The sequence below is a fragment of the Gobio gobio genome (genome assembly GCF_949357685.1).
Source record: "Gobio gobio genome assembly, chromosome: 21".
Classification (NCBI taxonomy): domain Eukaryota; kingdom Metazoa; phylum Chordata; class Actinopteri; order Cypriniformes; family Gobionidae; genus Gobio; species Gobio gobio.
Genome location: NC_137117.1, coordinates 4,864,321 through 4,885,062, shown reverse-complemented (window position 1 = coordinate 4,885,062; position 20,742 = coordinate 4,864,321). Strand labels below are relative to the sequence as shown.

General features: G+C 45.4%; 1 protein-coding gene across 1 annotated transcript in view; it reads right to left on the bottom strand.

Moving 5' to 3' along the window:
- LOC307118012 (kinesin-like protein KIF1C) overlaps positions 1-20,742 on the bottom strand; it is a gene marked incomplete at its 5' end in the record, with an annotated part of 42,495 nt that overhangs the window by 21,595 nt on the left and 158 nt on the right. The gene's annotated exons all lie outside the window — the stretch shown is intronic.

Sequence of the window (20,742 nt, the reverse complement as noted above, 5' to 3'; positions counted from 1 at the left end):
TGATATCACTGAAACCACAGATATCACTTGACACCACAGATATCACTGAAACCACTGATATCACTGAAACCACAGATATCGCTGACACCACAGATATCACTGAAACCACAGATATCGCTGAAACACAGATATCACTGACACCACAGATATCGCTGAAACCACAGATATCACTGAAACCATAGATATCGCTGACACCACAGATATCACTGACACCACTGATATCGCTGACACCACAGATATCACTGAAACCACAGATATCACTGAAACCACAGATATCACTGAAACCACAGATATCACTGAAACCACAGATATCGCTGAAACCACAGATATCACTGAAACCACAGATATCACTGAAACCACTGATATCGCTGACACCACAGATATCGCTGAAACCACAGATATCACTGAAACCACAGATATCACTGAAACCACTGATATCGCTGACACCACAGATATCGCTGACACCACAGATATCGCTGAAACCACAGATATCACTGAAACCACAGATATCACTGAAACCACTGATATCGCTGACACCACAGATATCACTGAAACCACTGATATCGCTGACACCACAGATATCGCTGACACCACAGATATCGCTGAAACCACAGATATCACTGAAACCACTGATATCACTGACACCACTGATATCACTGAAACCACTGATATCGCTGAAACCACAGATATCACTGAAACCACAGATATCACTGAAACCACTGATATCACTGAAACCACAGATATCACTGACACCACAGATATCACTGACACCACAGATATCACTGAAACCACTGATATCGCTGAAACCACAGATATCACTGACACACAGATATCGCTGAAACCACTGATATCACTGAAACCACAGATATCACTGACACCACAGATATCGCTGAAACCACAGATATCACTGACACCACAGATATCACTGACACCACAGATATCGCTGACACCACAGATATCGCTGAAACCACAGATATCACTGACACCACAGATATCGCTGAAACCACAGATATCACTGACACCACAGATATCGCTGACACCACAGATATCACTGACACCACAGATATCACTGACACCACAGATATCACTGAAACCACTGATATCGCTGACACCACAGATATCGCTGAAACCACAGATATCACTGAAACCACAGATATCGCTGACACCACAGATATCACTGACACCACAGATATCACTGAAACCACAGATATCACTGAAACCACAGATATCGCTGAAACCACAGATATCACTGAAACCAAGATATCACTGAAACCACAGATATCACTGAAACCACAGATATCGCTGAAACCAGAGATATCACTGACACCACAGATATCACTGAAACCACAGATATCACTGAAACCACAGATATCGCTGAAACCACAGATATCACTGAAACCACAGATATCACTGAAACCACAGATATCGCTGAAACCAGAGATATCACTGACACCACAGATATCACTGAAACCACAGATATCACTGACACCACAGATATCACTGAAACCACAGATATCACTGACACCACAGATATCACTGACACCACAGATATCACTGACACCACAGATATCACTGACACCACAGATATCACTGACACCACAGATATCGCTGAAACCACAGATATCGCTGAAACCACAGATATCACTGACACCACAGATATCACTGAAACCACAGATATCACTGAAACCACAGATATCGCTGAAACCACAGATATCACTGAAACCACAGATATCACTGACACCACAGATATCACTGAAACCACAGATATCACTGAAACCACAGATATCGCTGAAACCACAGATATCACTGAAACCAGAGATATCACTGACACCACAGATATCACTGAAACCACAGATATCACTGAAACCACAGATATCACTGAAACCACAGATATCACTGACACCACAGATATCACTGAAACCACAGATATCACTGAAACCACAGATATCGCTGACACCACAGATATCACTGAAACCACAGATATCACTGACACCACAGATATCGCTGAAACCACAGATATCACTGAAACCACAGATATCACTGACACCACAGATATCACTGAAACCACAGATATCACTGAAACCACAGATATCACTGACACCACAGATATCGCTGAAACCACAGATATCACTGAAACCACAGATATCGCTGACACCACAGATATCACTGACACCACAGATATCACTGAAACCACAGATATCACTGAAACCACAGATATCGCTGAAACCACAGATATCGCTGAAACCAGAGATATCACTGACACCACAGATATCGCTGAAACCACAGATATCACTGAAACCACAGATATCGCTGAAACCAGAGATATCACTGAAACCACAGATATCACTGACACCACAGATATCACTGAAACCACAGATATCACTGAAACCACAGATATCGCTGAAACCACAGATATCGCTGAAACCAGAGATATCACTGACACCACAGATATCACTGAAACCACAGATATCACTGAAACCACAGATATCGCTGAAACCAGAGATATCACTGAAACCACAGATATCACTGACACCACAGATATCACTGAAACCACAGATATCGCTGAAACCACAGATATCACTGACACCACAGATATCACTGAAACCATAGATATCACTGACACCACAGATATCACTGAAACCACAGATATCGCTGAAACCATAGATATCGCTGACACCACAGATATCACTGACACCACTGATATCACTGAAACCACAGATATCACTGAAACCACAGATATCACTGAAACCACAGATATCACTGAAACCACAGATATCACTGAAACCACAGATATCACTGAAACCACAGATATCACTGACACCACAGATATCACTGAAACCACAGATATCACTGAAACCACAGATATCACTGAAACCACAGATATCACTGAAACCACAGATATCACTGAAACCACAGATATCACTGACACCACAGATATCACTGAAACCACTGATATCACTGAAACCACAGATATCACTGACACCACAGATATCACTGAAACCACTGATATCACTGAAACCACAGATATCGCTGACACCACAGATATCACTGAAACCACAGATATCGCTGAAACCACAGATATCACTGAAACCATAGATATCACTGACACCACAGATATCACTGACACCACAGATATCACTGAAACCATAGATATCGCTGAAACCACAGATATCACTGAAACCATAGATATCACTGACACCACAGATATCACTGAAACCATAGATATCACTGACACCACTGATATCACTGACACCACAGATATCGCTGAAACCACAGATATCACTGACACCACAGATATCACTGACACCACAGATATCACTGAAACCATAGATATCGCTGACACCACAGATATCACTGACACCACAGATATCACTGAAGCCACAGATATCACTGAAACCACAGATATCACTGAAACCACAGATATCACTGAAACCACAGATATCACTGAAACCACAGATATCACTGACACCACAGATATCACTGAAACCACTGATATCACTGAAACCACAGATATCACTGACACCACAGATATCACTGAAACCACTGATATCACTGAAACCACAGATATCGCTGACACCACAGATATCACTGAAACCACAGATATCGCTGAAACCACAGATATCACTGAAACCACTGATATCACTGAAACCACAGATATCGCTGACACCACAGATATCACTGACACCACAGATATCACTGACACCACAGATATCACTGACATCACTGACACCACAGATATCACTGAAACCATAGATATCGCTGACACCACAGATATCACTGACACCACTGATATCGCTGACACCACAGATATCACTGACACCACAGATATCACTGAAACCACAGATATCACTGAAACCACAGATATCACTGAAACCACAGATATCGCTGAAACCACAGATATCACTGAAACCACAGATATCACTGAAACCACTGATATCGCTGAAACCACAGATATCACTGACACCACAGATATCACTGACACCACTGATATCACTGAAACCACAGATATCACTGACACCACTGATATCACTGAAACCACAGATATCGCTGAAACCACAGATATCACTGAAACCACTGATATCACTGAAACCACAGATATCACTGACACCACTGATATCACTGAAACCACAGATATCACTGACACCACAGATATCACTGACACCACTGATATCACTGAAACCACAGATATCACTGACACCACTGATATCACTGAAACCACAGATATCACTGAAACCACAGATATCGCTGAAACCACAGATATCACTGACACCACAGATATCACTGACACCACTGATATCACTGAAACCACAGATATCACTGAAACCACAGATATCACTGACACCACAGATATCACTGAAACCACAGATATCACTGAAACCACAGATATCACTGACACCACAGATATCACTGAAACCACAGATATCACTGACACCACAGATATCACTGACACCACTGATATCACTGAAACCACAGATATCACTGACACCACTGATATCACTGAAACCACAGATATCACTGAAACCATAGATATCACTGACACCACAGATATCACTGACACCACTGATATCACTGAAACCACAGATATCACTGACACCACTGATATCACTGAAACCACAGATATCACTGACACCACAGATATCACTGACACCACTGATATCACTGAAACCACAGATATCACTGACACCACTGATATCACTGAAACCACAGATATCGCTGAAACCACAGATATCACTGAAACCACAGATATCACTGAAACCACTGATATCGCTGAAACCACAGATATCACTGACACCACAGATATCACTGAAACCATAGATATCGCTGACACCACAGATATCACTGACACCACTGATATCACTGACACCACAGATATCGCTGAAACCACAGATATCACTGAAACCACAGATATCACTGAAACCACAGATATCACTGACACCACAGATATCGCTGACACCACAGATATCGCTGAAACCACAGATATCACTGAAACCACAGATATCACTGAAACCACTGATATCGCTGACACCACAGATATCGCTGACACCACAGATATCGCTGAAACCACAGATATCACTGAAACCACAGATATCACTGAAACCACTGATATCGCTGACACCACAGATATCACTGAAACCACTGATATCGCTGACACCACAGATATCGCTGACACCACAGATATCGCTGAAACCACAGATATCACTGAAACCACAGATATCACTGACACCACAGATATCACTGAAACCACAGATATCACTGACACCACTGATATCACTGAAACCACTGATATCGCTTAAACCACAGATATCACTGAAACCACAGATATCACTGACACCACAGATATCACTGAAACCACTGATATCGCTGAAACCACTGATATCACTGAAACCACAGATATCGCTGACACCACAGATATCGCTGAAACCACAGATATCACTGACACCACAGATATCGCTGAAACCACAGATATCACAGACACCACAGATATCACTGAAACCACAGATATCACTGACACCACAGATATCGCTGAAACCACAGATATCACTGACACCACAGATATCGCTGAAACCACAGATATCACTGACACCACAGATATCGCTGAAACCACAGATATCGCTGACACCACAGATATCGCTGAAACCACAGATATCACTGAAACCACTGATATCACTGAAACCAGAGATATCACTGACACCACAGATATCGCTGACACCACAGATATCGCTGAAACCACAGATATCACTGACACCACAGATATCGCTGACACCACAGATATCGCTGACACCACAGATATCGCTGAAACCACAGATATCACTGAAACCACAGATATCACTGACACCACAGATATCACTGAAACCACTGATATCGCTGACACCACAGATATCGCTGAAACCACAGATATCACTGAAACCACTGATATCGCTGAAACCACAGATATCGCTGAAACCACTGATATCGCTGAAACCACAGATATCACTGACACCACAGATATCACTGAAACCACTGATATCGCTGAAACCACAGATATCGCTGACACCACAGATATCACTGAAACCACAGATATCACTGACACCACAGATATCGCTGAAACCACAGATATCACTGACACCACAGATATCGCTGACACCACAGATATCGCTGAAACCACAGATATCACTGAAACCACAGATATCACTGACACCACAGATATCACTGAAACCACTGATATCGCTGACACCACAGATATCGCTGAAACCACAGATATCACTGAAACCACAGATATCACTGAAACCACTGATATCGCTGACACCACAGATATCACTGAAACCACTGATATCGCTGACACCACAGATATCACTGAAACCACTGATATCGCTGACACCACAGATATCACTGAAACCACTGATATCGCTGACACCACAGATATCACTGACACCACTGATATCGCTGACACCACAGATATCGCTGAAACCACAGATATCACTGACACCACAGATATCACTGAAACCACAGATATCACTGAAACCACAGATATCACTGAAACCACTGATATCGCTGACACCACAGATATCACTGAAACCACTGATATCGCTGACACCACAGATATCACTGACACCACAGATATCACTGACACCACAGATATCACTGACACCACAGATATCGCTGACACCACAGATATCACTGAAACCACAGATATCACTGAAACCACAGATATCACTGAAACCACAGATATCGCTGACACCACAGATATCACTGACACCACAGATATCACTGAAACCACAGATATCACTGAAACCACAGATATCGCTGAAACCACAGATATCACTGAAACCACAGATATCGCTGACACCACAGATATCACTGACACCACAGATATCACTGACACCACAGATATCACTGACACCACAGATATCACTGAAACCACTGATATCACTGACACCACAGATATCGCTGAAACCACAGATATCACTGAAACCACTGATATCGCTGACACCACAGATATCGCTGAAACCACTGATATCGCTGACACCACAGATATCACTGAAACCACAGATATCACTGAAACCACTGATATCGCTGACACCACAGATATCACTGAAACCACAGATATCACTGACACCACAGATATCACTGAAACCACAGATATCACTGAAACCACAGATATCACTGAAACCACAGATATCACTGACACCACAGATATCACTGACACCACTGATATCACTGACACCACAGATATCACTGAAACCACAGATATCACTGAAACCACAGATATCACTGACACCACAGATATCGCTGACACCACAGATATCACTGAAACCACAGATATCACTGAAACCACAGATATCACTGACACCACAGATATCACTGACACCACAGATATCACTGACACCACAGATATCACTGACACCACAGATATCACTGACACCACAGATATCACTGAAACCATAGATATCACTGAAACCACAGATATCACTGAAACCAGAGATATCACTGAAACCACAGATATCACTGAAACCATAGATATCACTGAAACCACAGATATCACTGACACCATCACTGACACCACAGATATCACTGACACCACAGATATCACTGACACCACAGATATCACTGACACCACAGATATCACTGACACCACAGATATCACTGACACCACAGATATCACTGAAACCACAGATATCACTGAAACCACAGATATCACTGAAACCACAGATATCACTGAAACCAGAGATATCACTGAAACCACAGATATCACTGACACCACAGATATCACTGACACCATCACTGACACCACAGATATCACTGACACCACAGATATCACTGACACCACAGATATCACTGACACCACAGATATCACTGAAACCATAGATATCGCTGACACCACAGATATCACTGAAACCACAGATATCACTGACACCACAGATATCACTGACACCACAGATATCACTGAAACCATAGATATCGCTGACACCACAGATATCACTGAAACCACAGATATCACTGAAACCACAGATATCACTGAAACCACAGATATCGCTGAAACCACAGATATCACTGACACCACAGATATCACTGACACCATCACTGACACCACAGATATCACTGACACCACAGATATCACTGACACCACAGATATCACTGACACCACAGATATCACTGAAACCACAGATATCACTGAAACCACAGATATCACTGAAACCAGAGATATCACTGAAACCACAGATATCACTGACACCACAGATATCACTGACACCATCACTGACACCACAGATATCACTGACACCACAGATATCACTGACACCACAGATATCACTGACACCACAGATATCACTGACACCACAGATATCACTGAAACCACAGATATCACTGACACCACAGATATCACTGACACCACAGATATCACTGACACCACTGATATCACTGAAACCACAGATATCACTGACACCACAGATATCACTGAAACCACAGATATCACTGACACCACAGATATCACTGACACCACTGATATCACTGAAACCACAGATATCACTGAAACCACAGATATCACTGACACCACAGATATCGCTGAAACCACAGATATCACTGACACCACAGATATCGCTGAAACCACAGATATCACTGAAACCACAGATATCACTGAAACCACAGATATCACTGACACCACAGATATCACTGACACCACAGATATCACTGAAACCACAGATATCACTGACACCACAGATATCACTGACACCACTGATATCACTGAAACCACAGATATCACTGAAACCACAGATATCACTGAAACCACAGATATCACTGACACCACAGATATCACTGACACCACTGATATCACTGAAACCACAGATATCACTGACACCACAGATATCACTGACACCACAGATATCACTGACACCACAGATATCGCTGAAACCACAGATATCACTGAAACCACAGATATCACTGACACCACTGATATCACTGAAACCACAGATATCACTGACACCACAGATATCACTGAAACCACAGATATCACTGAAACCACAGATATCACTGAAACCACAGATATCACTGACACCACTGATATCACTGAAACCACAGATATCACTGAAACCACAGATATCGCTGAAACCACAGATATCGCTGACACCACTGATATCACTGAAACCACAGATATCACTGACACCACAGATATCACTGAAACCACAGATATCACTGAAACCACAGATATCACTGACACCACAGATATCACTGACACCACAGATATCACTGACACCACAGATATCACTGACACCACAGATATCACTGACACCACAGATATCACTGAAACCACAGATATCACTGAAACCACAGATATCACTGACACCACAGATATCACTGAAACCACAGATATCACTGAAACCACAGATATCACTGACACCACAGATATCACTGACACCACAGATATCACTGACACCACTGATATCACTGAAACCACAGATATCACTGACACCACAGATATCACTGAAACCACAGATATCACTGACACCACAGATATCACTGACACCACTGATATCACTGAAACCACAGATATCACTGAAACTACAGATATCACTGACACCACAGATATCGCTGACACCACAGATATCGCTGACACCACAGATATCACTGAAACCACAGATATCACTGACACCACAGATATCACTGACACCACAGATATCGCTGAAACCACAGATATCACTGACACCACAGATATCACTGAAACCACAGATATCACTGAAACCACAGATATCACTGAAACCACTGTTATCACTGAAACCACAGATATCACTGAAACCACTGATATCACTGAAACCACTGATATCACTGAAACCACTGATATCACTGAAACCACAGATATCACTGACACCACAGATATCACTGAAACCACAGATATCACTGACACCACAGATATCACTGACACCACAGATATCGCTGAAACCACAGATATCACTGACACCACAGATATCACTGACACCACAGATATCGCTGACACCACAGATATCACTGAAACCACTGATATCACTGAAACCACAGATATCGCTGAAACCACAGATATCGCTGAAACCACAGATATCGCTGAAACCACTGATATCACTGAAACCACTGATATCACTGAAACCACTGATATCACTGAAACCACTGATATCACTGAAACCACTGATATCACTGAAACCACAGATATCACCACAGATATCACTGAAACCACTGATATCACTGAAACCACTGATATCACCACAGATATCACTGAAACCACAGATATCACTGAAACCACTGATATCACTGAAACCACTGATATCACTGAAACCACTGATATCACCACAGATATCACTGAAACCACAGATATCACTGAAACCACTGATATCACTGAAACCACTGATATCACTGAAACCACTGATATCACTGAAACCACAGATATCACTGAAACCACAGATATCGCTGAAACCACTGATATCGCTGAAACCACAGATATCGCTGAAACCACAGATATCGCTGAAACCACTGATATCACTGAAACCACAGATATCGCTGAAACCACTGATATCGCTGAAACCACTGATATCACTGAAACCACAGATATCGCTGAAACCACTGATATCACTGAAACCACTGATATCACTGAAACCACTGATATCACTGAAACCACAGATATCGCTGAAACCACTGATATCACTGAAACCACTGATATCACTGAAACCACTGATATCACTGAAACCACAGATATCGCTGAAACCACTGATATCACTGAAACCACTGATATCACTGAAACCACAGATATCACTGAAACCACTGATATCACTGAAACCACTGATATCACTGAAACCACTGATATCGCTGAAACCACAGATATCGCTGAAACCACTGATATCACTGAAACCACTGATATCACTGAAACCACTGATATCACTGAAACCACAGATATCACTGAAACCACTGATATCACCACAGATATCACTGAAACCACAGATATCACTGAAACCACTGATATCACTGAAACCACAGATATCGCTGAAACCACTGATATCACTGAAACCACTGATATCGCTGAAACCACAGATATCGCTGAAACCACTGATATCACTGAAACCACTGATATCACCACAGATATCACTGAAACCACAGATATCACTGAAACCACAGATATCGCTGAAACCACAGATATCACTGAAACCACAGATATCGCTGAAACCACAGATATCACTGAAACCACTGATATCACTGAAACCACAGATATCACTGAAACCACAGATATCACTGAAACCACAGATATCACTGAAACCACAGATATCGCTGAAACCACAGATATCGCTGAAACCACAGATATCACTGAAACCACAGATATCGCTGAAACCACAGATATCGCTGAAACCACAGATATCGCTGAAACCACAGATATCACTGAAACCACAGATATCACTGAAACCACTGATATCGCTGAAACCACAGATATCACAGATATCACTGAAACCACAGATATCGCTGAAACCACAGATATCGCTGAAACCACAGATATCACTGAAACCACAGATATCACTGAAACCACTGATATCGCTGAAACCACAGATATCACAGATATCACTGAAACCACAGATATCGCTGAAACCACAGATATCGCTGAAACCACAGATATCACTGAAACCACAGATATCGCTGATATCGCTGAAACCACAGATATCGCTGAAACCACAGATATCGCTGAAACCACAGATATCACAGATATCACTGAAACCACAGATATCACAGATATCACTGAAACCACAGATATCGCTGAAACCACAGATATCACTGAAACCACAGATATCACTGAAACCACAGATATCACTGAAACCACAGATATCGCTGAAACCACAGATATCGCTGAAACCACAGATATCACTGAAACCACAGATATCGCTGAAACCACAGATATCGCTGAAACCACAGATATCACTGAAACCACAGATATCGCTGAAACCACAGATATCGCTGAAACGTTTCGGTTACTAACGTAACCTCGGTTCCCTAAGATGAGGGAACGAGTATTGCGTTTTGCTAAAACGCTATGGGGGAATTCCTTTCCTCGAGATATTGAAGCAAATTTTTATCCAAAAATACCTTTTATACGCAGTGCAGCTGCACAACTCTCAGCAGGAAGCAGCTGCGTGCTGATTGGCTGTGCCGCTGCAACTGCAGCAACCTATAGCGAGACCGTGGGGCGGGACGGACCAATCAGGTCCTTCCAAATTCCCGCCACAAGGGGCAACAGAATTTGCATAGCCTAGGGTATATAAGACCCACTCTCGCAAGGTTAGTCAGGTTAATCGACTGAAGCGACTCCTGAGCAAGTGAGCAAGCAAACGCAATACTCGTTCCCTCATCTTAGGGAACCGAGGTTACGTTAGTAACCGAAACGTTCCCTTACGAGAGTACTCTCGTATTGCGTTTTGCTAAAACGCTATGGGGGACCAATGCAAAACGCCGTGCTTGCTTAACGGCTCTAAAGCCGACGACACCAAACCCAGGCCAACCTAGGTGGGCCCGTAGTATGATATCAATAATTCAGAATGAGCCAGACCTAAGTCGGGCCCTCATGAGAATGAACACGATATTCATGCAATAAAAAGTATAGACCAGACATAATCGGGTCAGGAATAATGAGTGGCCAGATACTTCGGGCCGTATAAGGAATATGCTTATGACTTAACAATATTCAACCCAGGCCGGACTTATCGAGCCTTAAGGGGTTAAATCTGTTCATACAGCAAGAAGCCCAGCTTGTAAAGCCGGAACATCTAAATTATAGAATCTGGTAAAAGCGGACGGGCAGGCCCAGCCTGCCGACGCACAGATATCATTCAGAGAAATGCCAGTAGACCAAGCCCACGAAGAGGCCATGCCTCTAGTAGAATGGGCTTTAATGCCTAAGGGGCAACTGAGATCTTTAGACTCATAGGCCAGTGAGATAGCATCCACTATCCACCGAGACAGGGTCTGCTTTGTAACCGAAAGTGAAATGACCTGTGCTCTGAACGGAGTTGAAAGCACTTTAGGTACATATCCATGTCTTGGTTTGAGGACGACTTTGGAGTCGTTTGGCCCAAATTCCAGACACGAGGCGCTCACAGAGAGCGCGTGCAGATCACCCACTCGCTTAACTGATGCGATCGCAAGCAGAAAAGCGGTCTTTAGTGACAGGAGCTTTAAGCTCACAGAATGCAGAGGCTCAAATGCAGAGCTCTTCATGGCATCCAGGACCGTGGACAGGTCCCATATAGGGACTGAAGGGGGGCGAGGTGGGTGAAGCCTTCTAGCCCCTTTAAGGAAGCGAACAATGAGATCGCTCTTTCCTAGTGACAGTCCGTTCACTTGAATGTGATACGCTGCTATAGCAGCCACATAAACTTTGAGCGTGGAGGGGGAGCGACCCGCGTCCAGAAGCTCTTGTGAAAATGTAAGCACTTCTGACACTGCACAATCATGTGGGGTCAGACTTCGCGCTTTACACCAGTCTGAAAAGACTGACCATATGCCTGAATAAAGCCGCCTGGTCGCGGGGGCTCTAGCTTCAGTAATAGTATTCATTACGCTTCCAGAAAGGTTCTCATGTACCCGTTGATGGGCCAAACATGAAGCGCTCATAGATCGGGACGGGGATGCCAGATCTGCCGTTCCGCCTGCATGAGGAGGTCTCTCCTCAGCGGGATCGGCCACGGAGCTGCATCTGACATCTGACTCAGCAGTGAGAACCAAGGTTGATTTCTCCAAAGCGGGGCTATTAAAAGCACAGCGCATTTGCTCTCCCTGATCCTCTCTATGACCTGAGGTAACATTGAGATTGGGGGAAACGCATAAAGAGGAAGGTTGGGCCATTCGTGGGCCAACGCATCCTCGTGCTTGGAGAAATATATTCGGCATTGAGCATTGTCTTGTGAGGCGAAAAGATCCACTTTTGCCTCCCCAAACTTGCCCCAAATTATCTGAATTATATTTGGGTGAAGAGACCACTCTGCTGGGGACACTTTGCCCCTGGACAGCATGTCCGGACCCAAATTCAGAATGCCTGGCACGTGAGTCGCTCTCAGCGAGCTCAGATTGTGCTCTGCCCATATTAGGGCTTCTTCCGCCATTGAGAGCAGATCGATAGATCTCAGACCGCCTTGGCGATTTATATAGGCTACCACCGACCTGCTGTCCGTTCGGATCAGGACATGGTGGTATTTTATGTACGAAAGGAAAGCTCTTAGCGATATCGTGACCGCTTTCATCTCTAGACAGTTTATATGAAGGCTCTTCTCCGAGTCTGACCAGAGACCGGAGACTGGCCTGCCCTCGTGAAGGGCTCCCCAACCTAGGTTGGATGCATCTGTCGAGATAACTTTCCACTTCGTAACAGTGCCCAAACTCACGCCCATCTGATACCAGACAGGATTTTTCCAAGGAGCCAGAGCTAACACACAGCTGTGGTCTACATTGATTTGTAATCGGCCCGAAAGCCATGCGTGAGCTGGAACGCGGCGATTCAGCCAGTGCTGTAGGGGGCGCATGTGCAACAGAGCCAGTCTGAGAACTGGCGCCGCCGAGGCCATGAAATCCAACATCCTCTGAAAGTGTTTGAGAGGAATGTGTGCACCGGACCTGAGGGAAACCGCTCGGTTCCGAACAGAGACCGCACGCTGTGACGTCAGCCGCGCGCTCATCTGCAGTGAGTCCAATACTGTTCCCAGAAACTAAACTTTCTGTGTGGGAGACAATAAACTCTTTGCCACGTTGATTCTGAGTCCCAAGCATTGTAAATGGTTGAGAAGCCAAGATCTGTGGTTTAATAACTGTATCTCTGACTGAGCTATTATGAGCCAGTCGTCGAGATAGTTGAGAATTCTCATTCCCCGAACCCTCAGCGGGGTTAGCGCCGCTTCCATGCACTTTGTAAACGTGCAAGGGGCTAGAGATAGACCAAAAGGTAGCACCTTGTATTGGTATGCTTTCCCCTCGAAGGCGAATCTCAAGAATGGCCTGTGATGGGGGGCTATTTGTATGTGGAAATAGGTCCTAGATCCACAGTGAAAAACCAATCTCCCGGGCGAATGTGCGCGAGGATTTGTTTCATTCTCAACATTCTGAACGGGCGCTTCATAAGGGCTTTGTTCAAATGTCTGAGGTCTAGGATGGGTCTTAGACCACCGTCCTTTTTTGGTACAAGGAAGTAACGGCTGTAAAAGCCCGACTCGCTCTGTGAGGGGTGTACGGCTTCTACCGCTCCCTTTATTAACAGTTTTGATATCTCGGTTCGAAGCACGTGACTTTTGTTGCTTCTCACCGTTGTCTCTTCCACGGCACGAAAGCGCGGTGGTCTGCGAGCAAACTGTAGCGAGTAACCTCGTTCTATTATGTTCAACACCCATTTCGAAATGCCGGGAATGGCCCGCCAGGCCTCGGCCTTCGAAGCCAGGGGCTGAATTAATCTGTGGGGCGAGTCGCTGAGTAACAGGGACTCGGTGGCCCGATAACCTTGCGCTAAGCTGGCGCTTATGAGGGAATTGTTTCCCGCCGCCTGAGTGCAGGGGGCCGGGGGACATAGAGTATTTGTGCTTGTGTACAGGCGAGCGCGCTTGAGTGCGGGCTCGTTGACTGTGAGAATAATGTTTCCAGCCACCTGAGTGCAGGGGGCTGGGGAACATGGGGGAGTGCTTGAGTGTAGGGGTACATGCTTTAATGCTGGCACACTGCCTACAGAGAAAAAGCTCTTTTTGTGACTCATATGGGTCGCCGTGAAAACGGCGTTTGTGTACAGGCGAGCGCGCTTGCTTGCGGGCTCGTTGGCTGTGAATGTGGCGTTCCCAGCCGCCTTGAAGGGAGCTGGGGAACGTTTTAGAAGAGAGCGAGGCGGTGCACCGGCCGAAGCGGGCACTATCCGCCTTCTCTTCATACCTCTGGCTAGGACGATTTCGGAGGCTCAGGTTTCGACACATTGCTGGGTCGTGGACCTCGACGCTCCGGCGGTCTGCTGCGGCTCGTAGAGCGGGAACGCTGACCGGGCTTGGAAGCCGCGTGAGGCTGGCGAGCGGAAGGCGGCGCCTTGGTGGGCTGGGCTGGTCCAGCTTTAGCTTGACGGCTAGCGGAGGAGCTGGAACGCTTGGGCAGGAAATGTTGCATTGCCTGCGAAGCCTTCTGTGCCTCAGTGAAGCGCTCCGTGAACCCAACCACGGCGGAACCAAACAATCCTGAAGGCGAAATGGGCGCGTCCAGGAAAGCGGTCTTGTCCGTGTCCTTCATCTCCGTTAAGTTAAGCCACACATGGCGCTCCAACACCGTCAGGCTGCCCATGCATCTGCCGATCGCCTGAGCATTGGCCTTGGTGGTGCGCAGGGCCAAGTCAGTGGCGCCGCGCAGATCCTTCAGAGCCTCGTTATCAGGAACAGACTCGTCCAGGGAACGGAGGAGTTTGGCCTGGAAGACTTGAAGCACCGCCATGGAGTGTAGCGCTGACGCCGCCTAGCCGGCGGAAGCGAATGCTCGACCGGCGAGGCTGGACGTAGTGCGGCAGGCTTTGGAAGGGTGCACAGTCTTTGACTGCCATCCTCTGGCGGAGGGCGGGCAAAGGTGTGCAGCGACAGCTTCCTCGAGGGGAGGAAGGGCTTGATATCCTTTTTTCTGAGCGCCATCGACTACCGAGAGCGCTGGAGAAAAAGAGGATTTGGCGCGAGAAGAAAATGGCGCCTTCCACGATTTTGTTAGCTCCTCGTGGACTTCTGGAAAGAAGGGAGCGGGTCTTTGAGTGGTCGGTTGACGGCGGTTCTCGAAATACCACTCATCCAGTCGGCTTCTCGTGGGCTCCTCGGGCTGAGACCAGTCAATGCCGAGGTCGTCCACGGCTTTGGTGAGCAAGCGCATAAGCTCAGCGTCGACTGAGGTTATGACGCCGCTAGCTGTCCGCGTCGAAGTGGCGTGCTCCGAGGCGGCGTCCGACCACCCGCTCCCGGATGCAGCAAGGGAAAGGCTGTCATCCTCTTCCTCCTCCGGTCCGCTGAACGAAACAGCAGCAGCCGCCATGCGAGGGGAGCTGTGCTGTTCCTCGACGAACAACACGGGCGATGGCGAGGCACGCGGGGACATGCCCGGCGTGTGCTCGTCAGAGCGCTACGGTGGCCTCTGGTCGCGACGTTTTTTCTTCCGTGGCTCTAGAGGCTGGGAGCATGGGACGGGATCCAAGTCGAAGCTGGCGAGCCGAGCCCGAAGGGTCTGCAGCGCCAGCTCGTTGCACTCAGGGCAGCCGCCCTGGTTGAGTGCAGCCTGCGTGTGGTCTCGTCCGAGACATGACACGCAGATGATGTGCCAATCCTCGTCCGCGATGAAACCTCTGCACGAGGCGCAGGAACGAGATATTTGCAACAACGTCTCGGCTCTTTTTTGAATGTTTGAAAAACAGAAGGTATTAAAGGATATGGTGCCGGATGGCGCAGCTGGAAGGCAGGCTGAAGGCGGAGAATCCGACGTCCTCAGGCTGCGTGTTCCGCTGGGTGCGTGTCGACGACAGGCTTCGATCCGGAGCTCAACGATTGCAAGTCGCTGAAGAAGAATTAATCTGACTAACCTTGCGAGAGTGGGTCTTATATACCCTAGGCTATGCAAATTCTGTTGCCCCTTGTGGCGGGAATTTGGAAGGACCTGATTGGTCCGTCCCGCCCCACGGTCTCGCTATAGGTTGCTGCAGTTGCAGCGGCACAGCCAATCAGCACGCAGCTGCTTCCTGCTGAGAGTTGTGCAGCTGCACTGCGTATAAAAGGTATTTTTAGATAAAAATTTGCTTCAATATCTCGAGGAAAGGAATTCCCCCATAGCGTTTTAGCAAAACGCAATACGAGAGTACTCTCGTAAGGGAACCACAGATATCACTGACACCACAGATATCACTGAAACCACAGATATCGCTGAAACCACAGATATCACTGAAACCACAGATATCACTGAAACCACAGATATCGCTGAAACCACAGATATCACTGAAACCACAGATATTGCTGAAACCACAGATATCACTGAAACCACAGATATTGCTGAAACCACAGATATCGCTGAAACCACAGATATCGCTGAAACCACAGATATCGCTGAAACCACAGATATCGCTGAAACCACAGATATCGCTGAAACCACAGATATCGCTGAAACCACAGATATCGCTGAAACCACAGATATCGCTGAAACCACAGATATCGCTGAAACCACAGATATCGCTGAAACCACAGATATCGCTGAAACCACAGATATCGCTGAAACCACAGATATCGCTGAAACCACAGATATCGCTGAAACCACAGATATCGCTGAAACCACAGATATCGCTGAAACCACAGATATCGCTGAAACCACAGATATCGCTGAAACCACAGATATCGCTGAAACCACAGATATCGCTGAAACCACAGATATCGCTGAAACCACAGATATCGCTGAAACCACAGATATCGCTGAAACCACAGATATCGCTGAAACCACAGATATCGCTGAAACCACAGATATCGCTGAAACCACAGATATCACTGAAACCACAGATATCGCTGAAACCACAGATATCGCTGAAACCACAGATATCACTGAAACCACAGATATCGCTGAAACCACAGATATCACTGAAACCACAGATATTGCTGAAACCACAGATATCGCTGAAACCACAGATATCGCTGAAACCACAGATATCGCTGAAACCACAGATATCGCTGAAACCACAGATATCACTGAAACCACAGATATCGCTGAAACCACAGATATCGCTGAAACCACAGATATCACAGATATCGCTGAAACCATAGATATCACTGAAACCACAGATATCACTGAAACCATGATGAAGCTCGCAAACTCCCATTGGCCAACAACAATAACAGCAATAGACCAAAGCAAAGCAGTTTCCCGGTGTGTTGACCGATTTCAAAACACAGCATCCTGAAGCTTCGGAGCGTTATGAATCAGTGAGTCGATTCAGCGGTTTGAAGCGTTATGAATCAGTGAGTCGATTCAGCGGTTTGAAGCGTTATGAATCAGTGAGTTGATTCAGCGGTTTGGATCGCTAAAGACGTATTTCAGCAGTTTGACACGCGATCCGAATCATGAATCGACTCGCTGATTCATAACGCTTCGAATCTTCATGATGCTGTTTTTTGAACTCGGTCATCACTATATAAGTCGTTATTTAGGTTTTAGCACAAAAACCATTCTCGTCGTGTAGCATATTCCTTTTGTAAAGCTACAGAACTTGTTTGACTAAATGTTTTGTGAATTTGAGCCATGTGTTTATTAAGATCTTCAATAAATGAAAAGTAAGATGAATAACAATAAGATGAAAACAAGATCAATAAAACTTAAATATTCCCAGCACTTTCTGTGATGTAGTGCTTTTTTCTCTTTTTCATCAAACCGCAGTTTTTGCAAGTTCCCGCCATTTTTTTCGCATAAAATTGCATAAATATCCCGCATTTTCCATCGCATTTTTTAAGAAAACGTGCCACATAATCAAGGATTTTTGCCCGCAACAATCACAAAAAAAAGCTGTGTTTTTCTGGAAGGACTGATATGCTCTCGCTGTGCTCGTTATCATACGGTGATCGGTCTGCACAGAACAAGCCTTACATCAACAATGCAAACGTTGCGTAAAGGCCTGTACACACCGGGACGAATATCGCGCGCGCTTATCGCCAGCGTTTTTTTTTGGTGTTTTCTTGAGTGATCACATCAAAACGATTTCCACTGGCGATGCGCACGTGAACGAAAGCACGGATCTCATTGGTCGGCCAGTTTTTAACGCAAAAATAAAAAAATGAACCCGAGGCGTTTTTGTTTTTTTTAATGACGCTTTTACGCCTGTCGGTGTGCACACACACATTGGCGCCCTTTGTTTAGTCACGAGGCGTTAACGTCGTTGATAAACGCGCGCGAAAATCGTCCTGGTGTGAACAGGCCTTTACTATTGATGCTCATGGCTTTACGATCCTACATCGGCATCAAAACACAACGAAAACACAGCGAATCCAACGCATTCCTGCAGTTCGCCGTAATTTGTATAGACGGAGATTACAAACGAGCAGCAGCTGTTAGCTCCATTAGCTGCTATTTCAACAATGGCGGATCTCAAGTGTGTGTTGGTCTTGTTGACTCCGCCCCCAGCGCCTGACGTAATCGGTTCTTACTTCTAGCCCTGTTCTAGCCCAGCAATGTTTTGGTGCTACTTAAACTTTTTTTGAAAATAGGCTCATTTTACAAGTCCCCTAGAGTTAAATAGTTGAGTTTTACCGTTTTTGAATCGCTTCAGCCGATCTTTGTATCTGGCGGTAGCACTTTTAGCATAGCTTAGCATACATCATTGATTCTGATCAGTCCATTAGCATCTCATTCAAAAAATGACCAAAGACACTTTCAATATTTTTCCTGTTTAAAACTTGACTCTTCTACAGTTACATCGTGTGCTAAGACCAACTGAAAATTAAAAGTTGCGATTTTCTACACCTATATGGCTAGAACTACTTTCTCATTCCTGCGTAATAGTCGCGGATCTTCGCGGCCGTAGCATGGCTGCAGCGGCGGAATGATATTATGCAGCGCTTAGCACAGTATTAGTATGTGTTCCTAATAATCCTTTAGGTGAGTGTTTTTCTACTGGGGAAAACAAGCCAAAAATATTTGGGAAGCAATGCATCACGTCGCTTTTTCCTTTAGGAGCTTTAAAAAATATATTTTTTTTAAGTTTCCATTGGAGGCGTGTGTGTGTGTGTATGAGTGTGTGAGAGTGTG